This window comes from Parasteatoda tepidariorum, chromosome 7 (assembly GCF_982258835.1).
Source record: "Parasteatoda tepidariorum strain Cologne lab strain chromosome 7, Ptep-v5.0, whole genome shotgun sequence".
Lineage (NCBI taxonomy): Eukaryota > Metazoa > Arthropoda > Arachnida > Araneae > Theridiidae > Parasteatoda > Parasteatoda tepidariorum.
The window spans coordinates 11,026,277-11,046,660 of NC_141761.1; the positions used below are offsets into that span (position 1 = coordinate 11,026,277).

A 20,384-nucleotide genomic window follows, 5' to 3' on the forward strand; every position below is an offset into this window, starting at 1 on the left:
GTGAAGGGTCTGTTTTTAAGTTCAAATATTTTGTGAAGGGTCCGTTTTTATGAAAAGATATTTTGTGAAGGATCTGTTTACGAACCCAAATTTCTTCTAAACAGTCCCCTGGTTATATTCATCGTGTGTCCTGATATAGTTTATATTATATACTTGCATATATTTGCTTATATTATTAATTTGCATGTCAATTTGGCTATGACATGCGCCATACAGTTTATGGTCTATACTTTCATATGCTTGATAATATTTTATACTTTCTCTTCAAAATAATTATGACAGTTATATTCATCTCGAGTCCAACTATACTTATTTTATGCGCTTGCATATATTATATACTTGCATTTAAATTTAATTATTACAAGTTATATTCATTTGTCCCACTATAGTTTATATTATATACTTGTATATATTTGCTTATATGATACATTTGCATTTCTATTTGGTTTTGGCAAGTTATATTAATCAGGAGTCCAACTATAGTTTATATTATATACTTGCTTTTATTATACACCTGCATTTCAGTTTAATCATTAGTCCAGCTATAGTTTATATTATATACTTGCTTTTATTATACACCTGCATTTCAGTTTAATCATTAGTCCAGCTATAGTTTATATTATATACTTGCATATATTTTCTTATATTATTAATTTGCATTTCAATTTGGTTATGAGAAGTTTTATACATTATTAGTTCTGCTATAGTTTCATATTATATACTTGCTTATATTTGCTTTTATTATACATTTGCATTTCAATTTAAGTATGACAAATTATATTCCTCATGAGTCTAGCTATAGCTTATATTATATACTTGCATATGCTTACTTATATTATACACTTGCTTTTCTATTTAATTATGACAAGTTATATTCATCATGAGCCCAGTTATTGTTCGTATTATATACTTACTTATATTATACATTTGCATTTCAATTTGGTTATGACAAGTTAAATTTAATGTGTGTCCAGCTATTGTTTATATTATATACTTGCTTATATTATACACTTGCGTGTCAATTTTCATGGCGAGTTATATTCATCGTGTGTCCAAATATAGTTTATATTATATACTTGCATATATTTGCTTATATTATTAATTTGCATGTCAATTTGCTTATGACAAGTTTTGTACATTATTAGTTCAACTATAGTTTATATTATATCCTTGCTTATTTTATACAATTGCATTTCAATTTAATTATGAGGAGTTATACTCTTCAGGAGTCCTGCTATAGTTTATATTATATACTTTCATTTGCTTGATAATATTTTTTAGTTTCTTTTCAATTTAATTATGACTAGTTATATTCATCTAGAGTCCAGCTATACTTCATTTTAAGAACTTGCATGTATTGTGCACTTGCATTTAAATTTAATTATGACAAATTATATTCATCCTTAGTCCCGCTATAGTTTATATTATATACTTGCTTATAATATACATTTGCATTTCAATTTATTATGGCGAGTTATATTCATCGTCAGTCCCGCTATAGTTTATTTTATATACTTGCATATATTTGCTTATATTATAAACTGCATTTCTATTTAATTATGACAAGTTATATTCATTGTTCAGCTATAGTTTATTATATTCTTGCATTTATTATATACTTGCATTTCCATTTTATTATGAAAAGTTACATTCATCATTAATTATAGTTTATATTATATACTTGCTTATATTTGCTCATATTATACATTTTCATTTCAATTTATTATGGCGAGTTATATTCATCGTGAGTCCAGCTATAGTTTATATTATATACTTGCATATATTATACACTTGCACTTCAATTTAATAATGACGAGTAATATAAATCATGAGTCTAGCTATAGTTTTTATTATGTATTGCCATATGCTTACTTATATTATACACTTGTATTGCAATTTAGCTTTGACAAGTTATATTCGTCATGAGTCCAGTTATTGTTCGTATTATATAGTTGCTTATATTATACATTTGCATTTCAATTTGGTTATGGCGAGTTATATTCATCGTCAGTCTAGTTATAGTTTATATTATATACTTGCATATATTTGCTTATAATATAAGTTTGCATTTAAATTTAATTATGACAAGTGATATTCATCATGAGTCCAGTTATTGTTCGTATTATGTACTTGCTTATTTTATACATTTGCATTTCAATTTCGTTCTGACAAGTTATAATCAACGTATGTCCAGCTTTAGTATATATTATATACTTGCTTATATTATACACTTGCGTTTCAAATTTTCTTTTCGAGTTATATTCATCGTGTGTCCAGTTATGGTCTATATTTTGTACTTGCATACATTTTCTTACATTATTAATTTACATTTCAATTTGGTTATGACAAGTTTGATACATTATTTGTTCTGCTATAGTTTATATTATGTCCTTGCTTATTTTATACACTTGCATTTCAATTTAATTATGAGGAGTTATGCTCTTCAGGAGTCCAGCTACAATTTATATTATAAAGTTTCATATACTTGAAAATATTTTCACTTGCATTTCAATTTAACGATGACGAGTTATTTTTTAAGGAGTCCAGCTACAGTTTATATTATATACTTTCATATGCTTGATAATATTTAATACTTTCTTTTCATTTTAATTATGACTAGTTATATTCAACTAGAGTCCAGCTATAGGTCATTTTATGATCTTGCATGTATTGTACACTTGCATTTCAATTTAATGATGACATGTTATATTCATGATGAGTCCAGTTATTGTTCGTATTATATTCTTGCTTATATTATACATTTGCATTTCAATTTGGTTATGACAAGTTATATTCATCGTGTGTCCAGCTATAGTTTATATTATATACTTGCATATATTTGCTTATTCTGACAAGAGAAGACTCACAAGCTGACCATCCCAAGAGCTTCCATTCTTAGAATTGCCTCCCTTATCTCTTGAGAAGTCAGAGATGTAACATTCTTATTTGATTTCATTTTCCTACATGCTAAAACCTGAGTCACAAATGACAACAAGCATCACATTAACACCTGAAAAACAATTTTTACTATAAAGGGTAGGTGGAGCACCATTCACAAACTAAAATCATTCTCGTACTTTGTACTCTGACAATAACCCAGTTTAACTGTGCAGGTTTTACTTATTTTGATAAAACTAGATTAAATTTTTAATAAATGATTATTTATTTGATATGAAAATATATGTAACTCAAAGTAAATTATTATTGTGTCACTTTTTTTGGACCAATATTTTGCCTTATATTCAAACCTAAGGTATTGAATTTACTATTTCTTTTCTAGTAAAGCATAAGTGCACTTTTTTAAGTGATATAAACACAAAAAATTAAAGTTTATCCTGTTTTAAACTTTGGTGTCGTTTAAAATATAATATGACAAATTAGAAATGTTTTTATTTCATAAATTACTCGACAGGGTTCCTACTGTCCTTAAAAACTGCTTAATTTTTATTTTGGAAAATAAGGGCCTTTAGAAGCACTTAATTTTGGTACAAGGCTCTTAAAAGTGCTTGATTTTTTAATATCACTATGGTAAACAGGAACAATTTTTCAGTCTTCCAAAAATATTTAAAACCAAAAGTTGCTCTTCTCTCACCTAGAATGTGACCATGCATCGAGCGTAGAGCATTTTAGGCAGACTAGAAGAAATGTGTGTGAAGGGGCTACAGGCAGAAAAGTAGGTCCTTTCATTTGTATATTCTTTCTTTTGCTTAGAATTATGAGGAGAGTAAAGCATTCTAAAATAGAAGAATAGGGTGTGGATAAGGGGGATACTGTCCTTTTTTTGTGGGGGGGGGGCAGTTAGTTCTAAGTAGAAGAACCACATTAACCTTTGAAATCAATAGAATTAAAAAAAATTCGGTTCTACTGGTAGCACGTTTTTATAGGAACAGAGTAAAGCCTTAAGATAAGAAGTATCAGAAAAAATGTTTGAACTAGAATCCTAAATAAACATTTAGATTGTCCTAATCCTAATAAAAAAATTCTATTCAATTTTTTGTTGCTTTAAAATGAGTCCGTGTTTATCTCTAGATTGTTTAGTTATATTATGTAAAGTTAATTCTTATTAACAGTTTTGGCTGGAAATAGTTTTATGTGTTATGTCGTAATAAAAGTAAATGTAAAACATATGCTGCTTAGTAATAATTTTAAAATGGTTAAGTTTCATACTGTTTTCCAAAATGTTTTTCAATATTTTTATTAAAAAACGTTAACTGATGAGGTGATATTACCGGATTACTTTATAATAAAAGAATATCATTTTCAGTTTTAAACTGTTAATTTGGATAAAAAATAAAATATCAGATCATAATAATAGTAGAGATTAATATTAAGAAGGATAGAGGAAGAAATATTACAAATAAATATTTGTAAATGATAAAAAAAATAAATAATTTATCAGTATTTGTTAATTAAGAAACCTCACCCATTTTTTGGCCTTAGGAATGTGTTGATAACTTTGAAAAATCAGTTTTAACCATTTTATTTATATATTCCACTGAGAACTATTATAAAAGACTTATTGGTTTAAAAATTATAAATCTTCTTGAGCATAATTGTATTTTTATTCTATAATAATTTTCATAAAAATATTTATTTCAATGAAATTAAAAGCCCAATGAAAAATAGTGGAATGATTGAAGGTTCTTAGATATTATTAGAGCCTGTATTTATATGAAATAAGACTTCATTTCTACTTTCATGCAGAACTCTTAATTGAATTTTTTAGTATTATATCTTTTACTATATACCCATGTAATATTCTATTAACAGAAAGAATTCTATTGGCATAACTGAATATTTAGCAAAATTGTTCACGACTGAATATGTGATGCAGTGAAATATAAAAAATTGTTCTAATAATTTTTTTTAACGTTTTTATCCAAATTTCTTCATTTCATTTACTGCAAAGTCGAAAGTACTTTTAAATGTCCTTTTATTTTAAGTAATAAATTAATTTCTTAGTTATTATTTTAATGACTTTTTTTCCTCCAGATAATGGTGCGCTATAGTTTCTTATTTATTTATTATGTGAGCATTTATTCATTTATGTGAAGATTATGTGCAATGTGGATCAGAATTAGTTTTCTTTTACATTTATTTTAAAGAATCTTGTTTCTGAGGTCGAGACAATTCAGGTTTGGAGATTCCTCTCCGTTTGTAGCCCATGCCTGATATCTCACTGTTTTTTTTTTTTTTTTTTTTAAATAATTTCTAATCAACTTGTTTGTGTCTTAATGTTTTATTTAAATATGCTAATATTTTGGCCTTGTTTTTAAATTGAAAAAGAAAAAAAAGAACGTTGTGGGGAAGAAACATGTTGCACAAAACAAAATTTTCAAAGCAGTGTATTGCACTATTCTTTTAGCCTTTAAATTTCTTCTAAAAAAAGTCTTTTATGTATTTCACTAACAATATTCGAATTTCGAACCGATATCATCATTATTTTTAAATAAGATTCGTAACAACCGTATATACTAATAAGTTGATTATATATTCTAATCCAGGGATCCCCAACCCTATGCCCGCGGGCACCATGGCGCCCGTCGATCGGTCTAGGCGCGCCCGCTGCTTGTGCCCAACGCTAAAATATAATATTTCAATTTTCCATTTTCTCATAAAATGATATGCAAAAATTAATGCGGTAAGTTACTACAATTGTTACACGTAATGAAAATTATTACCAAAATAGTTAACTTAATTCTAGCAGCTCCTTTGCAACTTCGACTTTTCAAGGCACTGTTACAAAATCTTGATGATGCTGACTTCATTTCACATACTGAAGTACGCTGGCTCAGTAAAGGCAAAGTGCTTGAAAGATTTATACATTTAATCGAAGAAATAAAAAATTATCTTGCAGCCAAAAATTAAATATTTTTAGAACTAACAGATCCTTTCTGGCTAGGAGATTTGTCTTTGGTAACTGATCTAATTGAAAAACTAAATAATTTAAACTTGAAGCTGCAGGGAAAAGACAATTTTATAGCAAGAATGAGAAGGCTATACACTCGTTCAGAACAAAGTTAGTTTTCTGGATATCACATTTGAAAATAAAGTCTCTTTTGCATTTTCCAAACATGTAAAAAATGATAGGTGACAGTGAAATTGTCTTGTTAACATTTGTCATCAACCTCCAATTGCTTCAAGAGCAATTTGAAAATCGCTTTTAACAATTTAATATCATCGAGCCTATGGTCACCTTTTCTGTAAATCCTTTTACCATCAAATATACGTAACCGAAATAGCAACATGCATTTCAAAATGTCTTCAAGTTAGGCGAGAAGAAATGGAGATATAAACTTCGGATTTTCAGAATGACATTATCCTCAAATCGATTATATCAGATGAGAAATTCTGGAATATAGTTGACAGAAATAATTTTCCATTCTTAAAAAGAGCAACATATAAAATAAAGTAGGTTTGTGGTTTCACATACTTTTGGGAATCATTGTTTTCGACAATGAATTCAAAATATAGATCCCGATTTACAGATGAACACCTTGACGATTGCTTGCAAGTAGGAATTTCATCATGTTCTCTCAATTATGAAGTGATGGCCAGTGAAATGCAATGACAAAGATCACATTGGACTGTATTTTATAAATAATTTTTATACTTCATATGTTTTGCAAGCAATTCAGTAGTCATTTATTTTACACAAGAATATTAATACTAAATATATTCATATGTAAAATTAATTTTTAAAATTAAATTTTGTGTGCGCTATATGTAGTGTTTGTATTATTACCTATGTCTACCAACTATAAATTTATCTTAAAAAAATAAGTGGTGCCCGCCATTCAACCGATATTCTGGTATTTACTCTTAGGTACAAAAAGGTTGGGGACCCCTGTTCTAATCTATAGGATTGATAGCAGTGAATCCTCCGAGGATATCCATAAAAAATCCTATTGCCAGATAGATTCCAGCCCGGTGCCTGTCAACACTCATCTCACACCTCCCTCCTCTCTCACCTGATGAAACTGCCTTAGAGTCAAAATCCAAGAAGTGAGTGGAAGTCTTCTATAATTGAGTCTTCAAAAAATTGAGATCAATTTAGAAAATCTTAATGCACTTCCTTTAAATTTGTAATTTTATTCAATTATGTGTGCTTTATATTTGAGGCTGCTTCTTTGAACCATAAAGGATACTGCAGCAATTGATCCCATAATCCTAATCCATATTGTTATGGTTGCTACAATATGGATTTAGACTATGTCATCTGTACTTGTTAATTCTTTGCTTTGCCCTGTCTGGTCCCTTTATTGTGACAGGCATAAGTTAAAATCTAATCCAGGGTGCGTAGGTTTTTTAAAAAGTACTTAAAGGTGCTTATTTTTTAGGAGCCCTTTATGGTGCTTTTTTTGTTGGATGTTTTTAAAAAGTGCAAAAATGAAATATTTTTTCATTACCATGTTGATTTTCGCCGTGACTTAGGCAAAAAGCATGGATTTTGCATTGTTTTATTCAACGTTTTCATAATTCATTTAATCACAATCGATTTCGGCGTAGCCCAATGGAAAATTCCAATCGATTTTGATAAAATGCTTGAGCATATTCTGAGCTGGATTCAGTGGCCAGAATTCTTGCATTCTCATTTACAACAAATCATTTAATCCTTACATTGAAGAAATACTGAACCAAGTAGAAAATTAAAATGTATTGGGGCCAATGCACTAATTTACATTTATAATATGATTTTATTAAAGTTTTCTTAATAAATTTTTTACACATCTATATAAATTCAGTATGATCAATAATATTAATCTTGAATATGCTTTAAATAATTTTTATATAAATCTAAAAAATACACTTGATAACCTTTTTTAATAATAGTTATAATTTTGAATAATTTTTTTTACATAATTAAGCAAAGTAATTATTAATTTAAAAAATAGAATGTACCATTCAATATTGAATATATTTTAAATTGTGTATAAATTGTTTTTTTTTTTTGGTGGCTAATATAATCAAGGAAAGTGTTAATTCTCAGAAACTAGCGTTTTTAAAAAGTACTTAAAGGTGCTTTTGGGTGGGATTTCGTTTTTAAAAGCCCTTGAAGGTGCATTTTTCAGCTGGCGTTTTTAAAAAGTGCTTTTTTTCTCGAATTATTATTATTTTTTCTTCAGTGATATCTGGTGGACCCCATGCATTTCACAAAAAAAGGGGTGTTTGCTATGGAATCAGTCACGCGGATAGAGAATTCGGATTGAGAATATTAGATCCTTATGAAAAGTTTTTCTTTTTAATTTATTTTAATTTTATTCTTGTTTATTTTATTTTACTTCTACCACTTTTTTGACGTAGGGGATAAGGGTACTTTTGTTCTGAGTTCAGGGTCAATTTGAATTCATTTGGATTGGACCAGTGATTTGGGAAAGTAATGATTGTTTCGATTTACGTCTGTTTCTTTTTGGTTTTTTTTTTAATGCTAAAACTCTTTATAAAAATTTTTTGTTTTTCAATAATATCAAAAAAGGGGAAATGTATTTTTACCCCTTATTCATTGATTGAGTGTGAATTTAAAAGGTGCTTATTTTTGATTGAAAGATTTGGCTACGCACCCTGCTTGCTTGATCATGTCTTTGAAAATTGTTTTGCATTTTGTTTATGCATATGTGAAGAACTTTTAATAATAGGAAGAAAAAATATTTATTAGTGTCTATATCCTGATTTTTTGAGTAAGTCCAAAAATTTTTTGAGTGCTTAAAAGATGCTTATTTTTTCTTGTAAAATTGAGCTACGCTCCCTGTTAATCAGTTTAGTTGAGGATTCTCCCCAGAATTAAAAGTTATATAGGATGTAAGTTTTTCTTTTCTTTTTTTTTATAAATTTTTTTTAAAATTTTCATACTGTACACTACACTCCTGCTCTTGTTACTTCTGTAAATTGCTTCCTGTAAATTAGCAGAGATCTGTCAAGACATTTTGTGAAAGGTCCATTTTTGTAAAATTGTAAAAAAATGATGCGTAATTTGTGAATATAAAATAAATGTTAAGTCACATTCTTTCAACCAGGGTCCGCTTTTGTGAATTTGTGCAAATAGGGTCCGTTATTGCGAAAAAACTTTTTCATGGAGTTTTCAAATTGTAAAGACATACAAAATTATGCTCAACACTGTAAAATTATAATTAAAAAAATTACATTTTAAAAAATAAGCAGCAATTGCAGCTACTAAATTAGCGATGCAACGTACAAATATTTGGTATTTAGCCTATACTGCTGAAAGCAGAATATTCATTTCGGACGAATAAAGGAAGAAGCGTCTGCCGAAGACAATATTTAGTTCGTTTACATCTGTCTTTCTTCCCTCCTTTCCTGGGAAGGGTTTATTGCTTAACAAAACAATAATGAAGATAAACAAATTTGTGAAGGGACCGATTAAAAGATAAATTATTTTGTGAAGGATCTGTTTTTAAGTTAAAATATTTTGTGAAGGGTTCGTTAACGAACCCAAATTTCTTATAAACAGACCCCTGATTAGATACTTATAATTTGTGCAAAATCCCACATAACTACTTTTCTGTTATTTACAGGACTTTAATGAATATCATGAAAGAATTGATTCAAACTGAGAGGGACTATGTAAATTCTTTGGAGTACATTATAGAGGTACTGTTTGTTGTGAATTATGTATTTTATGTTTTTCTGATTACATTATATTTACTGGTTGTTTGTACAGAAGGGTTAACTGTTTCTGATTACATTATATATATTTTCTATCGCATTATACCAGGATTGCCACTCCACAGGGAAAACCTGGAAAACACAGGGGGTTTAAAAATCATCTAAAATAAGAGGGAAAATGCAGGAAATTTTGCTTTTTTCTTTACAAACTGGAAAAATACAGGGCACATTGTGTCTTTCTTTTGTCTTTAAAAAAAGGTGGCGACTCAAAGCGTAATTTATAGGATATTTAACCATGATTTTTTAGCTATACTAAACTATTTAATTTGCTATAGCATTATTTAAGTATGTTCCGGCAATTAAAAACTAATATCTAATATAGTTATCCCACTATAGCTGACCCAAGAGCACAGTAATTGTTGTTTCCTCTTAATATACTGTGCATAATATGTGAAGGGTAAACACGGTGAATTTTTTTTTAACCAGATCATGTGAGTGGCAACCCTGTATACCCAGTATTCCTGAATTACCCTGTGGCAAAATTGATATTTGAATTATGCAGTTAGATAATCACTTTTTGACATACGCCAAAAGTATCGTAAATCGATGTAATATTTTGATTGTATTTTTGGAACCTTGTGTATTTTGATTGTATATTCAAAGTATTTAATTTTTAAGACATTAATATTTCGATTGTATGAGGCGATGTAATATTTCGATTGTATTTTCGGCAGCTATTGATATTGATTTTTGAATATCCCGATATATTTCAAACAATATGGAAAATTCGAATTGTGCATTTGAGTATTTAATTTTTAAGGCAATAATTCTATCGAATTTTTGGCAGTTATATTCTTTATATTTTTTGAATCTGATATTTCTTATACGATATTATTTATAACAACAGCCCAATCAAGAAAGGAAACACATACTCAAGGTCTCCGATGCGTGTGATTTCGCCGTCAATCTTTTTTTACGGCAAGTACTACTGCTGCGGATTTCCTGATTTTTAGTTATTTTTTTTATTGCGATAATTATTTACAAAATGCCGAGAATATTATCTGTGCATTCCCCCCTTTCGACAAAATGTGAAAATATTACCTATAATATTAGAATAAAAATTACATGTTCAATTAAGAAAAAAATATATATAGTATTTTTTTTTGTAAAACCAGCGTTTTTGTTATTTTAAATTAGTAGCATATATGTTTGTTATTAAAAATATATTGTAGAAAGATATTAGCACTAGAGGGGTATGTCGCAGATTGCTAAAATAAATTCTGCCCCAGGCCTGAATACATTATGTATATTTACTGATTGCTATGTACAGAGGGGCTTACTGTTATGATCTATCCGCTATAATTACTCACTGATTAAGATTTGCTGATTAAGTACTGTCTTGTGGTTGAGTAATAAAAATTAAATTTCCTTTTACTATTTTTGTTATAAACTATTTAAAATAAGTTTATTTTGTTTTATTTATTTTATTAATTAATTTATTTTTTTGGAAATCTGCTGTCAGAAAGACAAATGTTATTATTTAAAAGTCCAAAACAAAAACTAATGGAGAGCTGAACTTACTGTGAACTTCATACATCTGGTCAAATTTCAGTAATTACTAATTGACTGGACTGTATCATTTATTTATGTGGGTTATTCTACCAAAATATAAATATTTGTATTAATTGAAATATTTGCTTTGTTTTGAATCAATGAAAAAACTCTTGTTCACATTTTTACACCCTATATTCAATTATGCTGAAAAAAATTTTTAGGCTTTAAAAAAAATTATTAGTGAAACATCCACTCACATACATTTCTCTTATATCGCAGAGAATAAATACTTAAAACAAAAATTGATTTTCGTTTGAATTCCTCTGACTAAAATGGAAATAACACATTAATAATATAAAATTTGAAATGAAATAATATTTTTAAGTGAAATGTTATTATCCTGTCAGCACCAAGGTTATTGATAAAGATTAGCATGCCGAGAAAATAGTTGTTCATCTAAGACAGACTAAATTTTTTTCAGTTATTTAACCTCTTTGCGACGGGCGAATCATCTATGTGCAGGGATGAGATTCTTCCGCGGATTCGCGGATTTCCGCTTTTTTTCAGATTTTTCCATTTTTCCCGCTAATTTCCGCTGAAATTGTTTTTTGCACAAGTTAAAATATTTTATGAGGAATTTAATTTTTCGCGGAGCGAAATTATTGAAGTCCTTATTCCTCCCTCTGAAGTTTCTCTAAAAATCATTTCCTTGGGATAAAACTGGTTGACCTTTCTTTATTCAGAGATGAGATTTTTTTTGTCTCTCGAATTTCAGCTTTTTTATCAAAAACTCCGATTCTCTGAAAGTTTCGTTTTTTTTATAAATATCCCGCTTTTTTTTTTTTTTTAAATTCAGTCGTTGAAGTAAAATAATTATATTTATTTACGATTTTCAAAAATAAACAGAAAATTCAATCTACGCCCTAGCTGCTAATCCTTCCGCATTTTTACTTATATTAACTATTTTCTCCGATTTCACGCGCAGAAAATAAGATTTTCCGTATTTTTTATCCGTCGGCTGGATAGCTCTTATTTTCGTAATTCAGACGTCGCTGCTTCTTGTATTCTGGCATGAAAACAAAAACAAAAAAAAAGAAGAAACAAAGGGGAAAAAAGAGAACAAAAATATTTGCTGTGAAAATATTTATTTGCTCATTCAATTAATCTTGTAAATTTTTATTTATTATGTCTAAACAAAAACAATACAAACAAGCCTATTAGAAATCCCAAGTCCAGACTCTGCAAATATCTTGATTTTTATTCACGCGATTTTAATATCAATCATCGATTTTCGTATTTACCTGATTTAAAAGTTGCGCATTGCGATTCTTATTTACGAGATTTAAAAATCCAGTATCGTGTTTTGTATTTATGCATTTTTCAAATCGCGATTTCATTATCAAACCTCGATTTTCGTATTTACCTGATTTAAAAGTTGAACGTTGCGGTTCTTATTCAGGCGATTTAAATATTGTACATTACGATTTTTACTTACGAGATTTAAAAAATCAATATCGCGATTTGTATTTACGAGCTTTTAAAACCCTATGTAGCAATTCACGCGAGCTTAAAATCCAATGTCGTGATTCGTTTTTGCGGTTGTAATTTCGCACGATTTAAAAATTATGCATCGTGATCTAAAAATTAAAAAATCATGATTTGTATTTTCGCCTTTTTTAAATTCGATGTAGATTTTCATATTTACGTGATTTAAAAGCCTCATATCGGGATTTATAATCACATGGTTTACAATTACAAGTTTAAAAATCGCACTTTTTTTTTTTATCAAATTTTTGTTTTTATTTATATATATATATATATATATATATATATATATATATATATATATATATATATATATATATATATATATATATATATATATATATATATATATATATATATATATATATATCTTTTTTCTTGGATTTCCTCTTTTTTACTTTCTGACTACTCTCATCCCTGTATGTGAGAATGGGGCAGTGCCTTTTAAGCTGAAGCAATTTTTAATAACCCCTAGATGGCACCCTGTGCAGCATTTAAACTGAACAAAGTTTTGATCAAAAATAAATCAAAAGTCATTATGGAGAAATCTTCAGAGGAAGGCATTGGCCAGCTATGATGATGATAGTTGTTCATCAACAGAACATTCCAAGGTTAAGAAAACTGAGATGGGCATAGTAGGCCCTGACCCTCTATGGGTTTAGTTTTAGCTTTCATTGTTATTTGGGATAGCCTTGATGCCAGAGAAGGCATTATTTATCAGAGGATGAATATACTTGTATGATAAATGTACCAATGAGTGAAAGTTATGATTCCTTTGCTAAAGAGTTAAAAAGTGATACAGTCTTCATTTTAAATTTTGTTACTTCTTCTTGTAAATTGCTTTTGTTGTATATTTTTTCTTCATGTAAATTGAGGGAAAAACATTATTAAAGTCTGGTTTTAATGTATATGACAAATTATGTAAGAATCTAAAATGGTATCAAAAATTATGGCAGCAGTACTTTATTATTTGTGATTTTTTTCTAAACTCTGACCTAGTGGTGCAAAACCTCGGTTCTGTAGTATAATTCCTTTCACTTCTGCTTCGTCCTAAGTAAGCATTTGAAACAATGGTTAAATATTAATGATACAAACTTTTTAGTCTATGTGATAAGTTCAAAAGTATTTAATGATCACTTTTAATTAAGAATAAAGTATAAAGAAGCATTTTGCTGGGATGAATTCCAAAAATAGGTAATTTGAGAGAGCAAATGGTTGCACATTTTAAATTGTAACTTCCCTCGAAAATGGTGGAAATAAGAAAAAAGATAAACATCTAAAAAATTCATTATCAAGAGGCAGTCATTTTGCTATATTTAGAATATTATGTTACATTATTTAATGATCTAATTAAATATTTTGTTGTAGGGGAAATTTGCTGTATTCAAACTACAAATTTAGCTAATTAATAATTTAAAGAAAAAAAAACTTGTGTATTATTGCAAACATTTTTGTTCAACAATACCACTGAGCAAATATTTTAGATATAGTGGACCCGTTGATGGTCCAACTGTTTTATATAGAAGAATGACTAAGTTTAATAGTTTTATTGTTGTTTTTAGAATTATATACCTGAGCTAACAAGAGAAGACATCCTCCAGGCACTCAGAGGAAAAAGAAATGTTATTTTTGGAAATATTGAAAAAATCTATGAATTTCACAATCAGTATTTTTTGGTAGAGTTAGAACACTGCGAAAATTCACCTTTCACTGTGGGACAATGCTTTTTAGATTTTGTAAGTCTCTTTTTGTTTATTTTTCATTTTTCTAGAGATGAGGTTTTTTTTTAAAGATACTTTAAAGAACTAAAGTTTATAATTAACTATACTTTACAATTTTAACTAAAATATTGCAATACATTTCAAACAAATTTAATGCATTAAAAATTTTTTCACTGTATGTGTAAATGAATTGAGAGGTATCATTTATTTCAAGAATATAAAGGTAACAGAATTTATTTCACATTTGTTTTTTACTATTTGTAAATGACAAAAATAGTTTCTTTCATAAGTTACCTTTATTGTAGATTGACAGATATTTCTATGTGATGTAACCTTCTATTTTAAAAAAAAAGTTTTTTTTTCTCAATTTAAAACAATTTAAAAAAAAAAATTCTATTTGTAAGATATAGAAATGCACTTACAATATTAAATTGTAGTTTGAAGGATTGTGTTTATGTAATCATTTAATTACCAAGTACTAATGTAATTTTACTAATTGACACTTATTAACACAGCAATATATTAATAAGAAATTTTAAGACTATGAAAATTTTTAAAATATCTCACATTATAATGATTTGTAAGTTTCTTAATTTAAAATATTCTTGATCTTGATTCGCTAGAGATGCATTTGTTTGTAATTTATAATTTGCACTTAATATTTGTACTTAATATTGTACTCAATATTTGTATAACAGTGAGAAAATAAAAAATTCCTAAAAAATTTTTTGTTAAAAAATGTGTTGCTTTGCAAAACTTTTTCTTGTTCAAAACACATATAAGTCAATTTGTGTATTTCTTAGTTTGAATTCCTTAAGTTAATAAGTGGGATCTAAATATTATTTAATAAATTATTACTATTTCAATATATTTTTATTATTTTACAACACATGTGCTTGTTTATTCAAGAATTGTGTAAAATCAAATGAATTTTTTTTCTTGTATAAACTTATTATCGAAAAATATGAAAAAGTTATAGTACTGAAATTTTTTTAAAAATTTTTTGGGGATATTTTGATTTTAAAAAAGAAATATTGTTCATAGGGAATCTTACACTCTTGGAATTTTTTGCACTCTTGCTTCTGTGTACATGAATATTTCCAATATTAGTAAAGTAATGTTAATGTATAATTAGTTCACTGATTAGTTAACTAATTCTAATTTATGAGAAATATAAATGTTTGTTAAAATGAGTTAAATCAATCAATTCAAGGATTAATATTTAGTAGAGATATTAGAATAAATTTCCTAGTTACATGTTATTTTATTGTGTTATAATAAGGTCTATTTTCTATACTCTGCAGCTTAACATCAATCAAAATAATAGTTTCGGGTTATTCATAGAAAAATGAAATTAGGAGTACACAGGGTTTCAAAACTGTTTATTATTATTATTATTAAGAGAAAAGAGGAGTTAAAATGGGTGTAAATCTAAATGGATTTTATATAGAATGAATAAGGTTGTTGAATGTTTTTTATTTTATTAAGCTGATTGTTTTTGTATTTTTAATTTAAAGATGATTTTTTAATGATTCAATTAGTTTTTTTTGAATTTTAGTATGAACAGCATGTATAATTCATAAAAAAGTACAAAGTGGTGTCAAAATTAACTTTTTCTTAGTAATTTTAAATTTAAAAAAAGGCAACACTATGAAATCTGGTGCATTATTGTGAAAAGAATATCAAACTCTGCCCATCTTCTAGTTTTAATTCTTGATAAACATTAAAAAAGAAAAAAAAAACATAGAAAATAAGTAATAATCAATATAAAATTTAACAAATAATTCCTTCAAGATTATTGATACACGTCTCTATTTTAATCATTACAAGTACTTCAATGATCATTCCTGTGCAAATGTTTAAAAAAGTAAAAAGTGGTGTCAAAATTTAAGTTTAATTTCTAGTTTATAAAATGTGTATGTAAATATACATTGAAATAAAATAAAAATTTCTGTCCCTTGGTATTAAACTCTTTTAATTAAACATATTTATTTTAGATGTTAGCAATTAATTATTTCTCTATAATTTATTTTATCATTTATCTATTTGTTACAGATATAAATGAAACAAAAATTTAATAAAGCTTTTCTACAAAAAAATAAGGATAACTAAAAGATTCCTAAAATATAATATTCTTTAGCTTGAAAAAAAAAGTTAAAAGTGGTGTAATTTGTAAAAAAATTTTTTTTAGGGAAAAATGATTTCTACTCTTACTTGATTTCAATACAGATTGTAATAAATTTTGGTTTTTGACAGTAATTGTCAAAACAAAAAGACAATTTAATTTTCAAAATAATATTGATTGATCACTTATAATTTTATATATATGTTTATTTATGAATACTTATTTATGATAGCTAATAATTATCCTTTGCTCTAAAATTTTAGGTTTTTGACGCATATCAAAAAGGTATTTTTAGCACAAAGGATAAAGTCATGGTTAAAAATAGATAAAACCACCAGTTGTCAAACACTTGCCAACCCTGATACTGTGTACATTAAGACCATTGTTTTGTGCACTCCTGTCAATTAAAAAATTATAATTTGATGAAACTTTGAAACTTAAGTTTAATCCTGCTAACAAGTCATTTACATAAACATGATTCTTCAGCCAATTTTATTCTTTTGGTTTGACGGATTTTTGCCACTTTGAATATTTGGGACTGCGCCGGTATCAACTAATGTTGCGATTCATATTCACACGATTTTAATATCAAACATCGATTTTCATTCGATTTACTTGTTTGATTCCTATTCACTTGTTTAAAAGTCCAATAATTACACATTTTAAAAACCCAATATCGCGACTCATTTTCACATGAATTTAAAATCCAATTTCACAATTCCTACTCACACGTTTTTAAAATCTGACTGTGATTTGTATTCATGTGTTTGTTGTATCAAATATTCATTTTCATATTTATGCGTGATATAAAAAATATGCATTGCAATTTATATTCACATGATCCAAAAGTTATACATTGTGATTAATTTTAATGCGATTTAAAAATCAAATCTCACGAATTGTAATTAAGCTTGTTTTTAAAACCCAATATCGCTATTTATATTTACACGATTTGAAAACCCAATATCTCGATTCATATTCACGCGATTTAAAAAATATTATATATAGATTCTTGTTGGAAGTAAGTTTTTTAAGGAAGTAAAGTTTGTTTTTTGTTAGTAAGAAGTAAGAAAACATTTAATATTTTGGAAAAGGAACAGCACATTTCAACTTCTTAACTCGAAGGCGATCATTCAACTTCTGTTCACTTACATAACTGTGGTTGCGTCAGGGTTATGGTTAAATTTAGAGTCAAATAGTACCTCGGAGTTCCTCGACATGCTTATCATGCTTTATGTTCCTATTTTTGTTTTTAGCAAGTTGACAGCTATGGGTATTTATAAATAATTCAAAAATTACATTTATTATCTTTAATGTGGATAACTACGTCCGCCAATTATCAGTCTAAACTTCTCTGTAATTCTTAAAAACAATTTTTCAGATTTGCAAAATTATGTTACCAATTTCATATGCAGTTGTATGAGTTGACAAAAAATAAACAAAAATATCTTTTTGTTGTACTATTAAATGTCATATCTTTTTTAAAACTAATTAATTGATAATTTCAAATGTGTTGGAACAATAGTATCTTAAAGAAGGATCCTTAAAATTATTGAATTCCGAATAAAAGTCACAAAATGTTTTGTGACTTGATTCTTATGAAGATAAGTTTTAATTGTAATTCTTAATATTGTAATGCCATTTAAATCTAATCTTACTGAGTAATTTTCTGTTCTAAAAGAATATGCTTCCTTTGTTTTTCAGCAAAATGAATTTTATATGCCTTATACAACAAGAATAAACCTAAGTCAGATGCATTGATGTCAGAGTATGGAAATACATTTTTTAGAGTATGTTATTTCACTTTCTTTTCAAGTTAAAATATTTTAGGAAGCTTATTTGCAAATGTCATTTATGCAAACTTATTCAAAAAAAAGGGAATTTTTGTGAGGTGTCATTATTCTAATTTTTAAACTGGCTGTTTTGAATGTTTAAAAGTTTTTTAATCCTATGAAAGACTGATTTTAAAAGTCTGCATCCATAAATGGTGTTCCTAATTTTTTGTAGACAATTAGTTAAGGAAAATCATATTACTGTTAAAGGAGCTTAGTTATCTGTTTTAAATTGCTTAAAATACAATTCTTATTAGTGAAGGGTGAGCTAAGTCCAAGCATTGAACAATTGCTAAAATAGTGAGAAAAAACTTCTGCACAATCTGCAGTGTTTTTTTTTTTGTTCATTATTGAGAATGAATGAATGCATCATAAAACAGGGCTGCCTCTTCACAGGGAGAACAGAGAATTTAAAAATCATCTAAAATAACAGAGAAAACGCCGTGAATTGGGATATTTTCTTTACAAAGTCCTTTTTTTTAAAATTTTTCTAATTTATTTTTTTTTTAAAATGGGTTGTTCAGTGATTTCGCCTGACTTTAAGAGCTACTAATCCTTAGGACCCAGGACTTCCAAATTTCTGAGTTCTTTCTATTTAGAGCAGGTTTTTCAAATTTCTCATTTAAAAAAGAAATAGTACCAGGTCTGCCATCCTTTTTGGTAAAATTTCTTCAAGTGGTAACAAAAAAGATGTTCTTTGTTTAGTAATTTCTGCACACGCAAAAGATTCAAAAGTTTATTTTCAAATACCATTTCGTTCCAGGTCCCTTGTGGTGAGGCAAACTTACAAAGTATTTTGAAAGTTTTGTCTACCACTCTATAAAAGTACAGTAGAACCCGTTTAAGAAGTTTTTCAAGGGAGTGGAAAGAAACGATTTATTAAACGGGAAAACTTATTAAACGGTGAAACTTAAAAACACATTAATAAAAAACTAAAAAATTTTAAATTGTGTAACTTATATTAAATTCTCAGCCTAGTTAAATAAATATTGAATTTTAATATTCATTTAGAAAAAAAATTGCTAATAAATAAAAACAAAGTTACCTACTTTATTTTTTGTTTCATACAATGTAATATACGTTGTTACAATAATTGACTAGATTTCTGTGAGAAAAAATCGTGTAAAGTGGTTTGTTTTTGTCTTTTCTCACCTACCTTTAAGTGAAAATTGTCCAACTGCTGTAAAAATTTAAACATTTCCGGGGGTACATTTTCAACAGTGTAAATAAATTTCCTAAAAGTATCCAGCCCTTTCCTGGCATCAGAAAAGCTAGGTGGTTTAGCAATATCTTCTTCAGTTTCACTGAATTCTTCTGTATCATTTGTAACATCACAAATATCCTCTAATGTCAGCATATCACAAGGTAAAATTTCATCGTCAACGGATACATATTCTTCAAACGATGCTGTGAAATTAAGTTTATTTTTGAATGACTTCCAATCATTAACAAAATTTACGTTTGTTTCTTCGTCTTCATCTGATATTTCATATTCAGCTTCTAAGAGATATTCTTCAGTTGTATCTCCGTCAGAGAATCCAGCTTTCCGAAAACAGTTAGCAATGGCAGATGGTGTTATTAATTCCCATGCTGATACAATTAACTCAATCGCTTCTAACATATTGACTTTTTTTAGCTCTCCAGTATTTTCAAGTCCTTCCAGCATCCGTTTCACAAGTCGCATTTTATAATGCTGCTTAAATACCTTAATAACTCCCTGATCCATTGGTTGTAGAACAGAAGTAGAATTTGGTGGTAAGAACTGCAACTTGATGTTAGTGTACTTATTCTCCTTGGAATGAGCAGCGCAGTTGTCTACGAAGATTATGATGTTTCGTTTTTCTTTTCGCATCTTACTGTCTAATTTTTTCAAATACGTTTCAAAAATTTTAATTGTCATCCAGGATTTTTGATTACTGTCATAATCACAAGGCAGTGACTTAACATTTCGAAAGCATCTTGGTTTTTTTGATTTACCGATAA

The 20,384-nt window shown here is 27.7% G+C and overlaps 1 protein-coding gene across 5 annotated transcripts in view; it reads left to right on the forward strand.

Annotated features, from left to right (window-relative positions):
• Window positions 1-20,384, forward strand: part of LOC122272235 (uncharacterized) — a 66,932-nt gene that overhangs the window by 14,250 nt on the left and 32,298 nt on the right. For all 5 annotated transcript variants that reach the window (XM_087167307.1, XM_087167308.1, XM_087167310.1 and 2 more), the window contains exons 3-6: window positions 6,827-7,005; window positions 9,534-9,609; window positions 14,286-14,459; window positions 18,274-18,359. The gene's annotated coding sequence lies outside the window, so the exon portion shown is untranslated. The remainder of the gene's footprint in view (window positions 1-6,826; window positions 7,006-9,533; window positions 9,610-14,285; window positions 14,460-18,273; window positions 18,360-20,384) is intronic.